Source organism: Meleagris gallopavo, chromosome 8, assembly GCF_905368555.1.
Source record: "Meleagris gallopavo chromosome 8, MGAL_WU_HG_1.1, whole genome shotgun sequence".
Lineage (NCBI taxonomy): Eukaryota > Metazoa > Chordata > Aves > Galliformes > Phasianidae > Meleagris > Meleagris gallopavo.
In genome coordinates this window covers 3,348,973-3,368,811 of record NC_139411.1, presented here as the reverse complement: position 1 = coordinate 3,368,811, position 19,839 = coordinate 3,348,973, and the positions used below count along the sequence as shown (strand labels likewise).

Here is a 19,839-nt window from a genome sequence, read left to right as displayed (position 1 = left end):
CCTGTAGAGCTGCATTACTTTCACTTCTATGAGAAAACCATAGGTGAGTGAATTAAAGCCACCAATACAATGCAGCATGCTGACAGTTGCCAAGCCTTGCTCAGGAGGCCAATGGGATGACTTCTCTGGCTCATGGTTTTACTATTCAGGAATGGAGCAATCATCTATAGAGACATCACTTTATCTGTAGCGTAATTTACTTTTTATAAATCTGTGTGCTCTTCAGGGCTCCAACATACCTTGTTACTCCTGCCATTTGCTCTTAGCTGCTAGAAGCCCATCAATTCTCTACCTTCCATCAGGTTTCTGATGCATATGCTACAACAGTAATTTCAAGTGTCCGAAGCACACAGACTTCAGTGAGCCATCACAGTTTTCAAGATTTCAAACATTAACACAAAAATTTGCCTATTTAGTCTTGGTCTGGTTGGTTTAATCAGAATGAAATCGTACTTCCTAAGTCAGTTCTTCATTATTTCCTAGCTGAAGTTAATCACATGCTTCTGTATCCCTGTCTAAGGAAGTAGGCTTTCAGTGATTTCCACCACAGAAGATGAATTCCCTCAAACTGCCTATTTGTCAAAACCATTTATTCCTCAAATTTCTCATGGGTTTCCACTTTCAGACGGCATTTTAGCTTAAATTAAATCTGACTTAAAAGACAACAGTTCAAAAGAGCCACGAATAGCCATGAAATTCTGGAGGCACTGCTGAGCACATTATCTGCCTCGTGGCTATCTACCTTGTCTTATTACGAAAATAACAAAAACGTGAGTTTATCCACCTATATCCCCTGCATCAGCCCAAAGTACCTAAGGTGTGCAGAGAACAGCCTGCTCAGTTTTATCACTTCCTTCACTACATTCTTCCAGTAAGCGAGCAATGGCAGTGAGATGGAGAGCCTGGAAGCTACTCGTGATGTTGGGTCCCTCATCTCCTCTTACCATGATTCTACTAGGATTAAGCACCTCAGACAGGGTGCCAAAAGGAATATTACACACAGCTTTTCCATCCATTTTGGATTCTGTTATCTTTTACAAGTCTTAGCAGTGAATACACTTGGGAAATGTGGGTCTTCCAATCACAGCCTCCTTGCTGATTTTTTGAGAGTTCACACTGCAGGCAGATTGGCAGATCACACACATAACAGCTCGTTCTAGCACGCTGTGCGCCCAACGATAACAGCAGAAACTTCATTTGATGGAAGCACATTCGCCAGACAAACCCTGGAGAATGTTTAAGTATCACTACAGGAAACAGCTTCAACCTTCTCTTTCAACGTTCCCATGCTCCTAACAGGAAACAGATAATTCACACTGGATCCAGTTGAGATGCAATCAATTTCAACTGAATGTTATCTGAGCGGCCAAAAATATTCCTCACAAAATAAGGAAGTAAATTTAATTGACATAGATTAATATGAAGAAGGTGAATTACATTGCCAGCAGCTGCAAAATCAACCATGTTCTTGCAAGCATCAGGTACTATCAGGCTTCTTGGTCTTCAAGAAGAAAGAAAATACTGATCAGGAGGAGTTTTCAAATGGGATAAAAAGATCCAGCTAGCAGAGCAGCACATTAAATGCTGGTATAAATGTTTGCTATAATTCTGTATTCATGACCTGTTCCCTTTGAGTTTCAAAACACAGCTCTTGATCAGGTTAAATTATGTCCTAGTCTTTGTTTATGCCTTTATTTTACATTTCAGTCCAAGTTCTCTGTCTGGTTGCTTTGTTACGTTTTACAGAATCCGAACCATTCCAATGCTTAATATTTCTGTGCACTAGAAAGAGAAGCTGGAAACATTTACATGTTAAGCATGTAGCTTAACACAGGGTTATGGAAAACACTGAGTAACCAACTTCACAATATTTTTAACAAAATTACAGGCCTGGATGACAAAAAGGGATGCAATTTGCCATGATTACACCACCCATGGCCTGGTATCACATATGTTGACTACCAAACTATGAAAATAAACAAGACAGAAGCTAAATGGATGAAGACCTAATTAGCTGAGAGACCCCAGTTGCTGAGTTAGCCACGTGTAAACATCCTGTCCAGGTCTGGAAACTTTCTGGCCCACAGCAGGAATAATGGACAGGCCATCACCAACCCATCAGCTGCAAGGTCCCTTGATCACCCTTTCGTTTTGAGGTACAAGCAGTTGCAGGCTTCAAGTATGCTCAGGGCCAATACTGCTTAGCCTCATCCTATGGCCATTTTTCCTTTCCTAGCATCTACCAGCAACTGTTCCTGGAGACAGGATACAGTCTGCAACGGCTACTGCAACCCAGAGCTGCGGAACCAGAGGGGTACCGGGGATGACAGCAGGGTTCTGGCTCCTGTTGCAGTTGGCATCAGCACAGCCCAACAAGGACACTGGATTCCTAGTCCTGCACTTTGAAACTATGTTGAAATTAATGCATATTATTTAAGAGGAATGAGAGAAAAGAACAGACAATCAACGAAAGCGTAGAATACTTGATAACGTGGTAAGTGTTTTAAAGCTCTTTCCTCATCTCATTGAGCAGCAACTGAGGAATGATCAGATCTGCACTGCCTTCCAGCACCAGGGCAGAGATTGCTTTCCTTGCAGACAGCAACAGCTCAGCAAGACTAACAGTAGGGTTGATATTCTGACTTGAGCTGGAAGAGCATCCACTCTCCTTAGCTAATATCCTTATGTCTTTGATGGGATGAAGCAGGAAAGGGAGAGAGGCTTATCTTGACTCGTGATTTTTTCTCCCTTCTTCTCCATTTCTGTGGGTTTAACAGCAATCGCTTACAAAAATTGGACTGACACAACATGAATAAAATTCACAAAGCACTTCCAGGGCTGTCGCATTATTCAGGCTGCTCAGGCGCTCGCTAGAGCTAACACAAACAGCACAAGCACTTTAGGGTTTGGCCCAGCTGCTGCACGAAGAGCGCTGCTCAAGTCAGCATCCAATTGAAAGCAACCAGTTGCTTTCAATGCATGCTACTGCTGACCTATCCAGCCTACATCAAGCAGCTGAAATGTCACATGGGAGAAAGACAAAAACAGTGACAGCAGCTAAAATTCAGGCATAGGATAACTGATCTCTGGCAGCATGGCTGTATGCACTGCTGGCTACCAGGGGCTGAGCAGGGCTTTTGGAAACCACTGGCAGGCCACACAAGTCACACGCTGTTCTACCTTTCCTTGGACAAAGAGACCATTAATCCATAAGCACACCAAAGACCTTCGTTTATCCAGACTAACTGGATCAGTAAGATTTTAATAAGAAACTGAATAAGAAAGTCAAAGCGTTTTAATTACACCAATGCCAATTTCATTTATACAACTGCAAGTTAAAAAGAGCATTAACTAGTTATGAAAAACAGTGATTCTGCCAACTGCAGTGTGCTACAATCCTCTTCTGATTAGCCACTGATTAGTAAGGATTCTTAGAACTCAGCAGAATTCCTCAACAATATATTCTCTGTAACGTCTTAATTTTTGACAGATTTACGTCTTCCAAGCATGCAAATAATACTATCCCAGAGTTGGTTTACCCTAGGAGGCTTGCACCATACTGTTTCCTTATTCTTTTCTCCTATTTGTACAGAAGAAAAGCTTCTCATTCTTCATTAACATTTCTTTTCTGTTCCATCAGGTCAGAAATGTAACAGCACATACAAAGATTTTTTTTTTTTCCCCTCAACTGCTGCTGTTTAGTTGAATAACACTTAATTTTCAGGCAGACAAGCTGCGACCTTAAATAGCTATTTCCTCATGAGAAAAACTGACAGGAACAGCTCTTTGAAGGTAGGAGAAGAGTAATTTGTCCCTTCAGATATGCTGGCAGTACGGATAGCCAGAGTAATTGTCCTGCTGTGATGCTAGGCATGACTCGAGTATACGTGCAACAAAACTCAGCCCTATTCCTGGTGCACTGCATTAGTCCAGATCCCAAAGTCATCTTAGCTGAATGCTTCAGTTTGCCAACATTGGCATAATTTTTAAAAACAATTTAAAAAAATGTTTTTACACTATTATGGACTATCTCCCGATAATTGCATGAGATCCATATCCATTTGAATGGGATTTCCATCCTGTTGGAGGGCACACTATGGCCCATCACAGTTAAACAGAATAAAGGGAATTATTTAAAAATTATTTAAAAACTGAAAAGTTTTTCCACTAGCAACTCCTTCTAGCTGGATTTTAGAATACACATCAGAAATAACTACATGCATCTTTGTTCAATTCATAGCATGTCCTTACTCTTCCTACAAGCAGCTGCACCTTTGCTTTCTCATAACAGACTTCAGCATTCTTTTCCCAATGCATGAGAAAACGTAAGCTGATTTGAATGCTAATTTAAGCTGACAAAGCATAATATTATGACATTTCTCACCAAAATATCACACTAGAATCAAATGCAGCCATCTTTACACACACAAAAAAAGCCACCCTGTAAAATGTATGCATTGCACAATGCAAACTTCATACAGTCTAATACATGTGGTACTTGGTCTGCAAACCTATTGTATTTGCATTCATTTCTCAAATCCTGAAAGCATAGTTTGACTGTACCACGCTACATTTCAATAATAATAGTGAATAAACCCTAAAACAATACCTAATATTCAGTGTGCTGGTGGGGTAGAATTTCTCTTGAACAATCATTTCCTATCTGTCTACACAATAAAAAAATTAATTAGGAAACATCTTATTCAAATTGCAAAATCATGATGCATCGAAGTGTAGCTGTGTCAGCTCTATCAAACTGATTTAAAAGCTCACACGTACAAAAGAGGATTGTTTCCCTTTCAGATCTCCCCAGGGTTGATCTTTTTTTTCCATAGAATTGACATGAAATAAAAAAAAACAAACAACAAAGACAACCTTTTTTTTTTTTTCTGTGTTGCAGCACAACAGCAGCTTGCACACTGACTTGTGCTGCAGTTTGGGAAACAAAAGAAGAACCTGCAAATCTGAATCTCTCCCATGGTAGCACTGCTCCTCTTAACCAGAAGAGATTTAACACAAGGACCAGCTGAGGTAACTGGGATTGTTTGGTCTGGAGAAGAGGAGGCTCAGGGGAGACCTTATTGCTCTCACCAAGAGATGGGGGTCGACCTCTTCTCCTTACTAGCAGTAGGATGAGAAGAAATGGCCTCACGTTGCTCCAGGGGAGATTCAGGCTGGACGTTAGGAAATACTTCTGTGAAAGAGTGGTCAGGCACTGGAATGGGCTGCCAAGGGTGGTGATGGAGTCACTGTCCCTGGAGGCGTTCAAGAAACATTGAGATGCTGTACTGAGAAACATGGGTTAGTGGGAAGTACTGGTGATAGGTGGACAGTTTGACTGGATGATCCTGGAGCTCTTTTCCAACCTTGGTGATTCCGTGATTCACATACAACAATTCTAATTGCACTACACCTTACAGATATTTAAAATCCCCAGGTGCTACAGATGAACTGTTACATAAAGGTCGAGGATTTCAAGGAAACCCCAAACTGCACAATGCAAAGTGAGAATGCTGCCTTTAACCTTATATCCTCACTGAAATAACGGCATTTGACGGAGTTTGGATGAGTACTGTGAAAAAAGCAGAGGAGGCACAACCTCCCAGAACTGTATGTTAGTATCATCTCTTTCCTCTCTGCCCCTCCATGTTGACTCACTGTAGCTGAATAAAGCATACATGTTCTAAATTAACTGTAAAAAACACGTCCCAGTAATACACCTCCCATGCTGACATTTACTGGTGCTGAGGAACTGTTTGTAATCCTGTGCTCTAACTGCTATCAATTACCATAAAACAGTTAAAATCGCCTCCTACTGCTTTATAGATCATGCATCACAGTATTCAACAACAGGCAAGAAATATCCTTTCAAGATCTTTACTGCTTAATGTATAAGTAGTAGCAGGGATCTGAACAAAGCCTGCTCCCCAGGTTGCAGCATGCTGCAAGGTGCTCATCTTGTGCCTTTTACAGAGCTGGTCATTATTCCAAATGTGGCTGAAAAAACCTACGGTTTAACACTAAATGTTACTGATTAAAAAGAAATTGAATGATTAGAATAGTTAGAGCTGGTATGAAGTGGAAAAACAACACTGAAATCAAACTGAAAGCTGAGCAAGGATGGTTACTCTACCCAATAGCATCACCTGGAGATCAGGTAAGTGCCTGCAGAGGCACCTGAGAACCAAGAAAGTGGAAGGCCTGTGATTCCAAAGCGGCATCACTCCATGGTTCTCCAATACGAGCTCTATAGGGGGTCCTGCAAAGAACTCAACCCGCAGCTATCAGGTGACAAACACACTAAGAGGCCCAGTACCTTTTGCATAGGTTTGCAGAAAAATGAAAAATGCCAATTCTGTTGTGTTCAGCCTAGCAAAAAAGCAAGCACAGCACCCATAAAATGCTGTGGAAAAGCCTGAAGTGAAGATTTCCTTCGTAAACATGTGTATGGACCACTCTGCAAGAGCAGCAGGAGAAATTAACTGCACAGTGCAGTTAATTGCACATGCTGCTTGGACTAGACGATCATAGAGATTCTTCCAACCTTAATAATTCTATGATTGTATACATAGAATCACAGAGTGGCTTGGGTTGGAAGAGTCACTAAGGATCGTCAAGCTCCAATACCCCTGCTGAAGGCAGGGCTGCCAACTTCCTTATCTAATAGTAGACCAGGCTGTCCAGGGCACCACCCAACGTGGCCTTGAACAACTCCAGGGACAGGGCATACATCACATCACAAACTATGCATCACCAGTGCTGGGAAAAAACAAGCTCTGATGTTGGATTTTATTCTTTCAGACCGTTCAATGACACATCAGCAACATATTTCAGGACTCAGAAGAAGATTAACATATTCCACTGGATCTTGAGAAATGGAATTGCATGAAACATCCAATCAATTGATTCAAAATACAGCAGGGTGCACCCCCAGAAAACAAACCCATTCTCTTGGATCACTCGTTTGTGTAGATAAAGCTTCCCCTCTGTTTGCCCACTGCTGTAAACCATGCCTGTCAGCACCCACAGAAGCTGCCAGGCAATAGAGAAGAAATGCACACCAAGCATAACTGCCTGTCTTTGGTAGAAATATAACGACACGGCAACTACCTGCTTCTGGAGATAAGCAAGTCACAGCATTCAAAACTCAGTGCAAAGCATTCGGAATGAAGTAAAGCAGCATTGTTAAAAAACCCGAGACAGGTTCTCCAATAGCACTTCTCAGATCTTAGCCACGGACAGAACTCTACATGGTCCCAACTCTATGCAATGTAACTCACCTGGAAAGAGGGTAAATCCCACAGATGTATACCCTCCTCCTCCTGAGAACATGATGGGACATGGTGCAGACAAGCAGCCCCAGCCCAGCCATGTTACGGCAAACCCAGCAGCACAGGAATCTGAGGATACACCTTCTCTTGTCATTAACAAAAAGGAATCTTGTTCTTACCCATTCCAGAAAGAGGATGGTAGCTTCTGCAAAGCAACCTCAGAACCAGAAGCAAGTAGGCAGGGTAGCAGTGGTCCCATTGCAAGGATCAAGCTTGCCTGAGAGCTGTTGAAGCCAGATCATTCTTTGCCATCAGGGCATTGGATTCTCGTAAAATTTTGTATTACAAGACCACAGAGGGCAAAATTGTGTCATTTACAATTGCACCATTTTAATAAAACGCTTTGCTATTCTAAATTGCAAAGCAGCGTGCAGATTGTCAGTGCACAGCTGGTATCAACTAAAGGCTCTATTTCAACCAATAATTTCTTACAGAAACCAACAGATGCAGTTCTGTGTCTCACAGCAAGAAGAAGCAAGACATGTGGGCTTTTCCTATCAAAGTCCTGGATGGCCCTCAAGCAGATATCAGAACAGCTTTGCTTGATCCTTCCCTTTCAAACACTACCTTGGGTCCTCCGACACCGCTTGTTGATTTGGCAGAAAGTTTCTCATTTGTTTGTGACAGTGCACAAAACCTGCCTTTTTTTAAACTGTAATTCGGGATCTAGACAGTCATATAAGGATGTTACAGCTGGTGTGGAGCTGTAAATTCATTTTGCCTGGCATGCTTTTACTTGTTTTAACATATGATTAAAGCCAAGCCATGGAAAAACTTCTGTTCTTTAAAGTAGCGTATTATATTTGTCACTCTTCGGTCAACACACAGGCAACGTATTTTTCTGTCATTTGTGATTTAAAATCCTCCTGATCTCCTCTGATTTCATGTTATCAGCTCTTACACTACTGAGGGAGGACAATCCTGCTTTCCTTTGTCCTCATCCCAATCCTATTTTGAGGCACACTGATTTTCATTCCACCTAAACACGGTCACTTCCACTGCTTCCACACCCTTCCATCAGCTGCCTGGACCGCAGTCACAGTTTCACCATGGGGCTCTTCCACTGCGACCCAGACAAAGGGTTTATTTAGGTTGGAGGCAATGTCTAGACCATTCTTAACCCTTTCCTTCTCCCAAATGCAGCCACTCCACTCCATATCCCCTTTTAATTCTCGTAGTTGATTTTTTTTTTTTATTTAATGTTTGTTTTCAGTGTCTTATTCAACTAGATTTAGATAGTTATTTCCTGATGTCTTTGGGAAAGCTCTCTCTCTTAACTTCTTTGTCCATTTCCTACCTCTATTTCCCTAGCTGCTTCTTTTTAAGCATCCTAATAAAAAAAATATACACACAAATATCCTATTTATATTCCAATATAGCTTTACCTGAACTGAAAAGCTGAATATCATAATACTGATCAAATACTGACTTAACAACTTAAAACCAGTAGAAAAGCTATAGAGATAATCCTCATCCTGAACCCCTTCAAACGCCAGTTCTCCTCCGCTCTCTGAATCTGCTTGTCCCATCTCTTTTGATACTGTACTTTACTATCCAATTTAAAAATAAAACTAAATATTTTGAATTTATAATTTTTTCCCTGGAGGCTGTTGACTGTATTTGAATTCAGAACGTACCACTCTGAATCTCATACCAATACACTAGGTGACCAAATATTTTGAAAAATTTGCATATAGGGGCTCAGATTCTTCACTCAAGTCCTACAGTTTTTCTAAGCAGCATTAAATGATTAGATAATAAGATGGATAAAATGCAAACATAAATCGCTTTGGGTTAAGAGTTAAAAGAGAGACAGAGTTCCTTCTTTCCCACTAATCACTTTCTTGCACTTGCAAGGCTCCCAGTCTGTCAGAATCATCTTAAACAGTGGAACATCATCGACAATGCTTTGAGTGAGAATCTAGCATTTACATTCAGAGTGAGTTAAGAGTAACTGAACTTAATGTTTTGGATTTGGGGCAGTCCTCTCCCATCTACTTTTACTCACGTCCTCAGAATTTCTAAGGGCATAATTCCTAAAAGGTAAAATATCTAAATCAGAAGTTCAGCGAGTCATACAAATCAGATCAGCAACTAAACCAATCCAAGACCCAACGTAAAGTCAATTGCACCTCTTCAATTCCACCTGAAGCATCAGGCTGGCAAACCAACAGGCCACTGCCAAATTGCGTCAGCCCCCAGGCGAGCACCTCATCCCACAGAGAGCACACTTAGCCCTCCCACAGCCCAGAGAGGGGGTTGCATGGAAGATCCACCACAGAACTGCTGCGATCCTTAATGAGGATCACTCCTATGATACTGACTTGGCTCTTTTTCTTTCTAATTTTTTGCTTTCTTGATTCTAGCTGTACTCAGAAGTGGAAGAACAATGTGTTTCTATTTGTAATGGCTGGAGTTTTAAGATTCCTTTTTTTTTTTTTTTTTTCCTTCCTCCTTTTGTCCTTTACAATCCCAAGAAACATAACTGGCAGCAAGTGTTTAATATTCAAAGCTGCTCCACAGAACACCAAAGAAAAGTTCTGCTGAGACATCCCTGGTCACTGACATTCCAGAAGTCTGTCTGTCTAAATAGGATCCTAAGCTTTTCAAAGAAGTTTACAAAAGACAGGAGCTAACCTGTTCAGAGATATTTGCAGAAACTGAAACTTGACGTATGCTGATATTATATCAATTTAATATTAACAGCTCAGGAACAATGATGCAGATGATAAGGAAAAATATCAATGTCTTCCTTATGTCTCTACTCAGAAGAGTTTACTGCCATCAGACAATGAGCATAATCACCTCCTTTGTTCTTTTCCTAATGATCAAAAAAAGGAGATTTTGGAACATTATGTCCCTAAAAGATGCAAACAGTCCATGTAGATTACAAACAAACCATCCTACTCTACTTGCTAACAGGTCACAGACCTGTTTTTCTACTTTCTTGGTCACAGACCAAGAAAGCTGCAAAGACACTGCTGGTGACCATCTAACTCAAGCACAAGCTCCAAGAGGGGCCAACTTCAGAAAGCAGGAGTTAACTTAATTTCAGCTTCAGTACTTCATAGCTTTTGTTTGATCTCAAAGCAAGTGTTTGATTAAGTTGCAAGTCCAATAATAATAATAACTTCACTACAATCCATTAGAGATCAACAACAACAAATCTGATCCTGAAAGCTAGTTCCCAAAGGCACATGTAAAGGGCTCACACCTTATCCAGAAGCAATACTATCGGAAAAGTTTCCAAATCTCATACTCAATAATTTAGTTCCAGTGAGGACAAAGATAATTTTCATCATCCAAACGTAAAAAAAAAACAAAGCTACTAAGAACTTAATCACCGTAGCCACCAAATTCCCTAAGAAAATATAATGTCCTTCTGGAGAAACTGGAGAAAATATTTCAATTTATTTATTTTGTAGAAATTCTATTTATTGAAGAACAAAACATGAGCTTCAAAGAATTATGAGCCACATGACAACCGTACTCAGTGTACCACTTCACAGGCATCTGACTGCAAGTGTGCTTCCCTAAATGTCTCCTGTTTTCACATGTACACAAATGGCATCTCCGCAAAATTCTAAAGAACGGAACAACGTGCAACATTAGAACAGCTACAGCCACCCGGGGGAAAAAAAGGAAAGGAAACAAACCTGAATGAAAGCATTAAGAGCACCAGCTCAGCAAAAAGGAAAATAAAGCTCAGGAGGAGCATAAAATATAAAGAAGAAAGCATGGATTTCTTCTTTTGTTTTTACTTGTGGGGGTTTTTTAAATTTTTTGTTTTTGTTTTTAAGTAAACTTGGCTGAAACCAACTAAATGTTTCCTTAAGAAAATAAAGGCAAATTTCATCTTTAACATTTCTATCACTACAAAGCAATAAAATAAAATCACAGGATTTAAGAAGTAGAGGAGAAAAAAAAAAGGGGGGGGGGGAGGGGGAAAAAACAACCACTGGGAGTTGTGTCAGCATGATATAAGAAAGAAAAGAAACAATGAATGAACGGCCATCTCTTGGCAACTGGATAGAGGTGAGATCAAGGCAAAGCTAGAAATGAACTGCTCTCTGGAAACACAAACTAACTTCTGAAGGTAAAAAGCTACTTTAGACAGACTCAGGGAGCAATATGCAAGGTCCAAGTCTTAACCACCTGGAGTGTTTTGGACACGTCTTAATGCAAAAGTCTGCCTTCAGCTTTGAGCCCTGACAGAGTTGGACCAGCAATTGACCTCCATCTCAGGCTGGGTGAAACTCCTGATGCATAAACATGAGGGTGGGGGAACTATGAGGGGTAACAGGATGAGTAATCACAAAAGGAAAAAAAAAAAAAACAAAAAAACAACAAAACAACAACCACCAAGCTCAGAGAAAAACTATCAAAAAACAGACACCCACTGGAGAACATCAGCCTTCTTCTCAGATACTGCTTTCCTCAGGGATGCCCTTTTCAAAACTATTAATTTCTTGTGAGGATGATAATTTATCACTGAATTGCTCTTTTAAACTTCACCTTGTTATGACAGTGACAAAATAATAGGCTCAACACAAATGCTCAGCAGTGCCTCTCGGAAGCAATAGTTGCCAGATTTTTCATTGGTCTCATAAACCATCCAGAAAAATAAAACTTAATGCCTGGCGGCAGTCACGTATAATTATTCTTCTGAAAAGAACTAATATACATTTGGGCTGATTTAGGACTTGGCACGAAATAATTAAGCTACAACAAGAATTTATGCCCAACAAGCCTCGCGCTCTGTACAAGTTGAGTTTAATTTTCATTCTGAAGGCATTCAGTACCGCAGCCGCGGCACCTCCTACACGCACCCCAAACAATAATAAAACACCTGCTTGGTACACAGGAGCTCTGCCCTGAGGGGCGGCGAATCAAGCTGGGTCTTAAAACAACACCGGCTCCTGAAAAACAGCAGCAAGGTAATTTGGAACTCCCAGTTAATTACAGCTTTAGTTACTCTGCAGGTACGGACACCAAGACATTTCTCTCTCTTGAGACCAAACTGTTGACCGCTGTTCCCCTGACCACAGCTCCAGAAGACAGGATAGGTATATCAAAGGGAAATTATCAGTAGGAAGACGTTAATAAAATACAGGCAGGTACGTGGAAGGTTGAGACTTGGTCATTTATTTTAATCAAGTTGCGTCCTTCTAAAACCGTTAGGTCAGAAGGATTAATTGCAAAATACCATTAAGTAATGAAGAAAAATGGCAAAGGAATGAAGAAGAATAAGAAAAAAGTCAGAATTGAGGAGAATAGTATTTGGTTTGATTAACGGGACTTTGGAAATCTACTAGAAGGATTCACATGAGACTACTTAAAATAAAACAACATACAATGTATGCTTGAGCCTGTCAAAGCTTTGAAATCCATCATTTGCTGAATTATAACACTCTTACAAGCACTCTGCTGTTCAACATAAGCAGTAACGTGTTATTCTTTTCAGTGTTTTAAAGTTCAAAGAAAGCTTTAACTACTGCTTTCAGAGCAACTTGCTGCTTAAACACACAAAGAAACTGATAGAGAAAAACACATCCTGAGTTATCTGCCATTCTAAGTGAACCAAACAGAAATAAAGCAATAAAAGAAAAAGAATGAAGGAAGTTAGGAGCTGACCACCAACTACTTTTTTCACTTAAAAAAAAAAATTATCAATGCTTATGAAATTATCAACAACAGCTTGTTACTCTCCAGATCAGGTTCTATGCACACCTTCGAGTGCATGTTGGAGAATATGTGATGCAAAAGCTGTACCTTTTCATTCAGATGTGAAAAAGTACTGCAATTGTATTGCAATTTTAGATTAAAACTGAGTTGATGTTGCCAGAAGCGGGTAAATTTTCAGAACTGTCTTAGCAAAGAAATGGAATTTTTGCTCTGAGGGAACAGACCTTCAAAGGTTCTTAGGCACATCATAAGGCTGTTGCAACAGCTCAATTTCTCACCATATTTTCTATGATTCTGTACATTATGCTTTACTGAAGAGTAAGCAGCAGAGTAAGAAGGGTGCCCTGACCTGATACTGGACACTATCCCCTAGGTCAAACTGTTTTCCATAGGGTGTGCTTGCCAAAACAGCAGGGAAATTGAGGCACGCCAGGGAAGGTGGAGGAGCATGCTAGCAGGCACTGTAACATGAAGTCCTACATAAAATTACAAGACTTTCAGCATGGTTCAGAAAGGCCTGAGCACATCTTCTTTCCACCCTCCAATCTGGGATGTTATTCGAAAACTAACCCTACAGAGAAAGAGATAAAATGGGAAGGACTGCAATAGGATTTGCTCACAAACTTTGCTTCCCTCTTTCAGCAGCTCCATGGTCTTCTCAGTAAGCCTCCATCTAGTTTTTGAGTGTTTTCATAAAAAATGCTTCCTTTTCAAACTAAGTGAGGAATCCTTTTGGGACAGGAGAGAGAAGGAAGCCAATTTAGGATCCCATCACACTATTCAGCACATTAACAGGCGTCTAACTGGACTTTGAAGAGTACTGAATTGGCTCAGACCTTTGACCATCATCTAAACCAAGTAGGCTTAAAAACCTAGTATCTTCTATCTTTCAAAAAAGCTTATGAGATACCTATCCACACATGCAGGTTCTGCAGATGAAACTGACCCTCCATACCCATGTCCTCTGGGATACATCCAAGTTACACTAAAAAAGAGATCCCCACGCTAAGATTAATCCCAATGTGTTGTAAATCCACCTGCCTGCTCACTGGTTAAGTCCAACCATGCACAGCAGGTTTCTCCGCAGGCTTTCATCAGCAACTTACTGATCTGAATAAATGGCAATGCTGCTTCCAACCCTATGCCGCAGGTGCTATTTTCTTGTGTCAGGCTCCAAATTAATTCAGGTATAAAACCAGAAAAACTAGATGACCTTAAAGGGCCCTTCTAACCCAAACAATTCTACGTGCCCTGCAAAGAGATTTTCTAACAGAGGAGCATGCCAAATGTAAGTCATGTTTTCACACAAAGAAAGCTTTCAGAGTAAGAGAACCTGGCAAAAATTAGATTAGTCATGGGCACCAGTAAAAGCAGTGCTGCTTGGCGAAAATAAGGAAAATAAATAAACGCAATATCCAGCTTGTCAAGCTGATCTATACACACTACCCTTGTTTCTCATAGCAGTTTTACAGTGCCCACCTTCACCCATGACAAAAGGAAGTGCAAGATGCAGCCCTGCACACAGATTGTGAAAAGCAGTATTCTCTGTTCGAAATCTTGTCAGGCAAAGATATCCTGCTTTTGGAAGCTTTGGAACATGCTGCAAACAAAGATTTCAGTATAAGTTTCTTGACACTTTTCCTGGACTTGTGCAAGGCCTTTGATATGGTCCCCCACCACATCCTTATCTCCAAGTTGGAGGGATGTGGATTTCATGGGTGGACCACTCGATGGATAAGAAATTGTTGAAAGGCCACAGACAGAGGATTGTGATCAGTGGCTCTGTGTCCAGGTGGAGGCTGGTAACGAGCGGCGTCCCCCAGGGCTCTGTCTTGGGACCGGTGCTCATTTACATCTTTATCAAATCGAGTCACCCTCAGCAAGTTTGCTGATGACAGCAAGGTGAGTGGTGCGGTTGACATGGTGGAAAGAAGGGATGCCATTCAGAGGGACTCAACAGGCTGGAAAGGTGGGCCTGGGTGAACCTAGTGAGATTCAACACAGCAAAGTGCAAGGTTTTGCACTTGGACTAGAGAAATCCCAGGCATCCATACAGACTAGAAGGAGCAGTCCTTGAGAGCAGCCCTGCAAAGAAGGACCTGGGGGTCTTGATGGATGAAAAACTTACGATGAGCCAGCAGTCGGAAAGCAAATGGTATCCTGGGCTCCATCAGCAGAGGGGTGGTCAGCAGGGTCAGAGAGGTGATTGTCCCTGTCTACTCTGCCCTCATGAGGCCCCATCTGCAGTACCGTGTCCAGGTCTGGAGCCCCCAGTACAAGAAACACAGGGAGCTGTTGGAGAGGGTCCAGAGGAGCCACAAAGATGATCAGGGGACTGGAGCACCTCCCCTACAAAGACAGGCTGAGGGAGCTGGGCTTGTTCAGCCTGGAGAAAAGAAGGCTGTGGGGTGACCTCATTGCAGCCTTTCAGTACCTAAAGGGAGCCTACAGACAGGAGGGGAGTCAGCTCTTTGAAAGGGCAGGTAACTGCAGGACAAGGGGAAATGTTTTGAAGTTGAGAGAAGGAAGACTTAGGTAGGATGTCAAGGGGAAGTTCTTTACTATGAGAGTGGTGAGGTGCTGGAACAGCTGCCCAGAGAGGCTGTGGATGCCCCGTCCATCTCTGGAGGTGTTCAAGGCCAGGCTGGATGGGGCCCTGGGCAGCCTGGGCTAGTATTAAACGGGGAAGTTGGTGGCCCTGCATGTTGCGGGGGGTTGGAGCTTCATGATCCTCGAGGTCCCTTTCAACCCAAGCCATTCTGTGATTCTGTGCTTCTCTCAGATTTTTCCTGGGCTCCTTTTGACTTGCTTTATAACATGAAAACAGAGCTTTGCAGTTGTGGCCTACTGCGGGCATACATGTCAAAACAATAGGTAAAACCATACATCTCGCAGTGCAACCCAGCATGTCTAGAAATTACCACAGGAGGACTGCTCAGACAATCATCACCCAATCCCCAGAACAAAAAGGATTTTATGCAGGCTTAAAATACATTAAATACTCCTATCCTTGCACAGCTTTTTCGGAATTGTAAAGAAAAGGAATATTGAGAGTAAAATTACATTCAATGTTTCAAAATCATGTGAAAGAAATAAATTGTTGAAATATACAGTTCTTCATTTACAAAGGTAAACTGACAATCTGAGAATATGTACATATTAATTATCACAATTTAGTATGAATAATTTATTCTGACTACTAAAACTGTCAAAGAGGAGCTGCACAGAGAAACTTTAAATCATTTGGAGAGGATTTCCACTAAAAAAAGTATATCTCAAATGCATTTTAAAAAAGCCTCAGGATTACACAGCATAACCATTATTCAAATTAACTTTTATCTACTACAGAATAGAGTTAAATTCCAAATCTTGGTCATTTTAAATGCCAAGGCTGGGAAAGACCTGTGGATCTTGCCTGATCTACTCATAACTCATTACTTATACAGTTATTCCATATTTAGTGAGCAAAGCTCAGTAGCTCACAACTGAATGAGTGCCTGTGGGTGCAGTAAGAGTCACAAACACGAGACAGATTTACACTGGTGCAAACTGAGCCAAGAAGTGGCACCCATGTGTGCGCCCAGACAACAAAATGCTACACCAAATGACTGATCAGTCCAAATAACCTCAACAAGTAGACATAAAGTTCATTATGAAGGCAAGGGGGGGAAAAAAAACACCTCATCCCTGAAGGCAATTTAAAGCTAATTCACCTTCCCAAAAGAGCATCAACACCACATTAGGATACATTCCGGACAGCTGACAGCACAAAAACATTTCAGTAATTCCAACTTTCTAACTGTATTTACTACCCTTAGCAATCAGTCAATCAGTTTCTAAAAGACACGTTCCTTACTCTCCAGCTCTCACCCCAAATTACATCCTGCTTTTTGACACTATTTTTTCTTACAATGTACCATTAAAAAAACATGAAAAAATAGAATCATTGATATTTTTAACAAACACTCTTCTTAAATATTGGCCATTATTGATGACTGTGCTCATGAATAATAAAAAAAAGAAATATGCAACTCATTTGTTTCACAGCTAATTCAAGTCTTCATGCACTTCTCCATGAAAAATCCAGAAATGTGAATTCACATTTGTGACATAAAAATAGCACTAGACACCAAATCGATTCATGGCTTTTATACGAAATTGTTAATTTTTTCAAATATTAAAAATATTAAAATATATTAAAAATATATTATTTCCAAATGGAAGAGAACAGTCATGAATGAAACTAAACTATACTTACAAATTTAGACCTCCTTCCCTCACGTCATGAATTCACGCAGTAAATCTAAGATGTTAGCTAAAAAGTGATGCTCTCATTTACAATTTGAACAACTCAAGGTAGCAGTTGGAGCAGCCTCATGTCTGAGCCAGCTGCTGACATGACGAACAGGAGGAAAACAAGTGAAAGTTATACAAAATGCTCCATATTCAATCTTGTTGAAAACATTTATTAGGTGAGTGTAAAAAAAATCTCAGAACTTCTAGTTCTTGCACTTGGTTTTTGCCTGTTTCATTCTAAGTCTTCTTACCTAATAAGAACAGCTACGCTATTTAGGATATTTAACCTACCTTGAAAATAGAAATTCGTTATGCCTCAGTAAGACTACTAATGTGCCACTAATTTGATTCTTTGGACAGCTGATTAAGAACAAATAAGCCTTAGTCTTAATTAGATGCATCTCTGAATACAGGAGGTAATTTCCGTATTTGGCAATCAAGTATGGAAGTCATGAAAGAAAAAGGCGTTTCTCAAAAGGACGTTATTAAACCATAGATTATCTGCTGATTTTCCTCCATTATGAGGAAGTTTGAGGTTAGAGCATTCAAAAAATTGTTAACTCTAAAAGAAAGCTTTGCCAGAACAACAAAGAGAGCCAACCACAACTGGTTATCTTCTAACATTACAGCCCGCTGCGTGCTTCCCACATCAAAGCCAAGGTGCACAGCATAAGTCAGCAAGTCCCCTTTTCTGCAGCTTTGGCTGCAATTTTCTCAGTTATACACTGTTCTCCAAGGATTTCTATGGCCCAAACTCCTAAATGGCAAGAAAACATCCAGAACACGGGATGACAGTATTTGCCTATGCTGCGCACACCACGCAGCGGGCTTTCTTCTTTGGCTAGACTGACCATCTGACCCTAACTTTCCAGGTACAGCCTAGACTGGATCTGAACCAGCACGTGTACCTGTTGTTAATCTGGACTTAAGGAGGCTCCAACAAGCAACACCTGTATTCCACAATCAGCCTAGAGGTGCTAATCCAGGGTCAAACCAAATAGCACTTCAGTACTGGTTTTAGCACCATGCAGCTACACGGCACAACCAAGTCAAAACAAGTCCACTTATCTTGCTAGAATTTGCTCACAACATTGTGCAAGGGTCAACTCCAACAGGCAGACTGGATTATATTTAATGTATAATTTTTCTTCCTACATGAAAATAAAGCCAGAATAAACTCTGTACTGTGTGCTCTAATTTAACGAAATGTTACTATGTGCCTGGGCCCGATCCAGATCCAATTGGAACTGCTAAATAGTCAAATACACCAAGTATTAATGAAGCAATAATGCCAAAGACATTTCTGTAGGACAGATCTATTGGAAGATATTAACATGCTGAAGAACCTTCTCCATCCTTCAACTCCTTAATTCATGATTTTTTCTGAAACAGAAAGGAAAGGCAGGAAAAGACCAGAACATCACATTTGTTAAGAAATGCTATTCTCAGTGCACTTGCATTAAACCACAGCAACCTTCTCATGACAAGCCAGTGAGACTCACTGCACTTACCTGTGTTTGCCAAATGCCAAAAAGCCCCAAAGAGATTTGCACAGACTCTTCAGAGACTACATAATTTAGTCATGATTAAACTCTGTACGCTGAGAAGAAACACTTGGTGCAGGGAAAATGAAGATAAACTCTATTAAAATAGCATTGTTAACAGTGGTATGTTGTATTTTTCCAACACTGCAACGACATGGCTAGACGTGGCATGTAAGTATAATGCAAAGCATGTGAACACGACCAAGAATGGTGGAAAAAACACACTGGTGCAGTTCCACATAGAAAACGTAACAGAAGACAACATGGCTCCATCAGTTACTCTGTCATACTCTTATCCCAACAGTCTCTGACTCTCTGATACACAGAAGTGTGCATTTAAGCAATTACGTTGCAGTACCCACTGCTTAGTGTGGCTCCACACAGATTTTAGCAAGCTAAAGCATTTCCACTGAACCAGAAGACGTCAGGAAAGCAGCAGATGCTGCCAGCTGCAAAGCATCCTTTGCTATGCCTATTTTAGTTAAAATATCTACTCATCAGCTTAAGCGTATTGAATCATTTTTTCCCACAGATCTTAAAGTCAACGAGTAGTAGCCCTGATCCAACTGCTGAGCTGCAGGCTTTGGATTCAACCTCCATTACCTTCAGTCACACACAGCAGTGGGGAGGATGCAACCTACCGCTTCAATAGAGGTCTGCCGAGCATCTGAGGACATTTCAATCCTAGAGATGGCTTCCCAGGAGATCCATTACTTTAACACATATTGTGGCTTACAGATGAGGTGTGTCGTTTCCATTATCGACAACGCCAGTTCCGGTTTCTGCTTCCCATATGACTTAGCTAATGGGGTATTAATGGTTCATAGGAATTCAGGAATTGAATCTTTGCAGACACGTGTAAAGCTGTGAGGAAAAAACACACCTCTTCCCACCATTCAACAGTCTTCTCGTAGGGAAGAAATTTTCAATATTTAATAAACATTGACTTCAACATAAAGAAAACTAAGAAACCATATCCAACT

The 19,839-nt window shown here is 40.8% G+C and overlaps 1 protein-coding gene across 9 annotated transcripts in view; it reads right to left on the bottom strand.

The window, feature by feature from the left end:
• PCDH15 (protocadherin related 15) overlaps positions 1 to 19,839 on the bottom strand; it is a 682,309-nt gene that overhangs the window by 259,847 nt on the left and 402,623 nt on the right. The window lies entirely within an intron of this gene.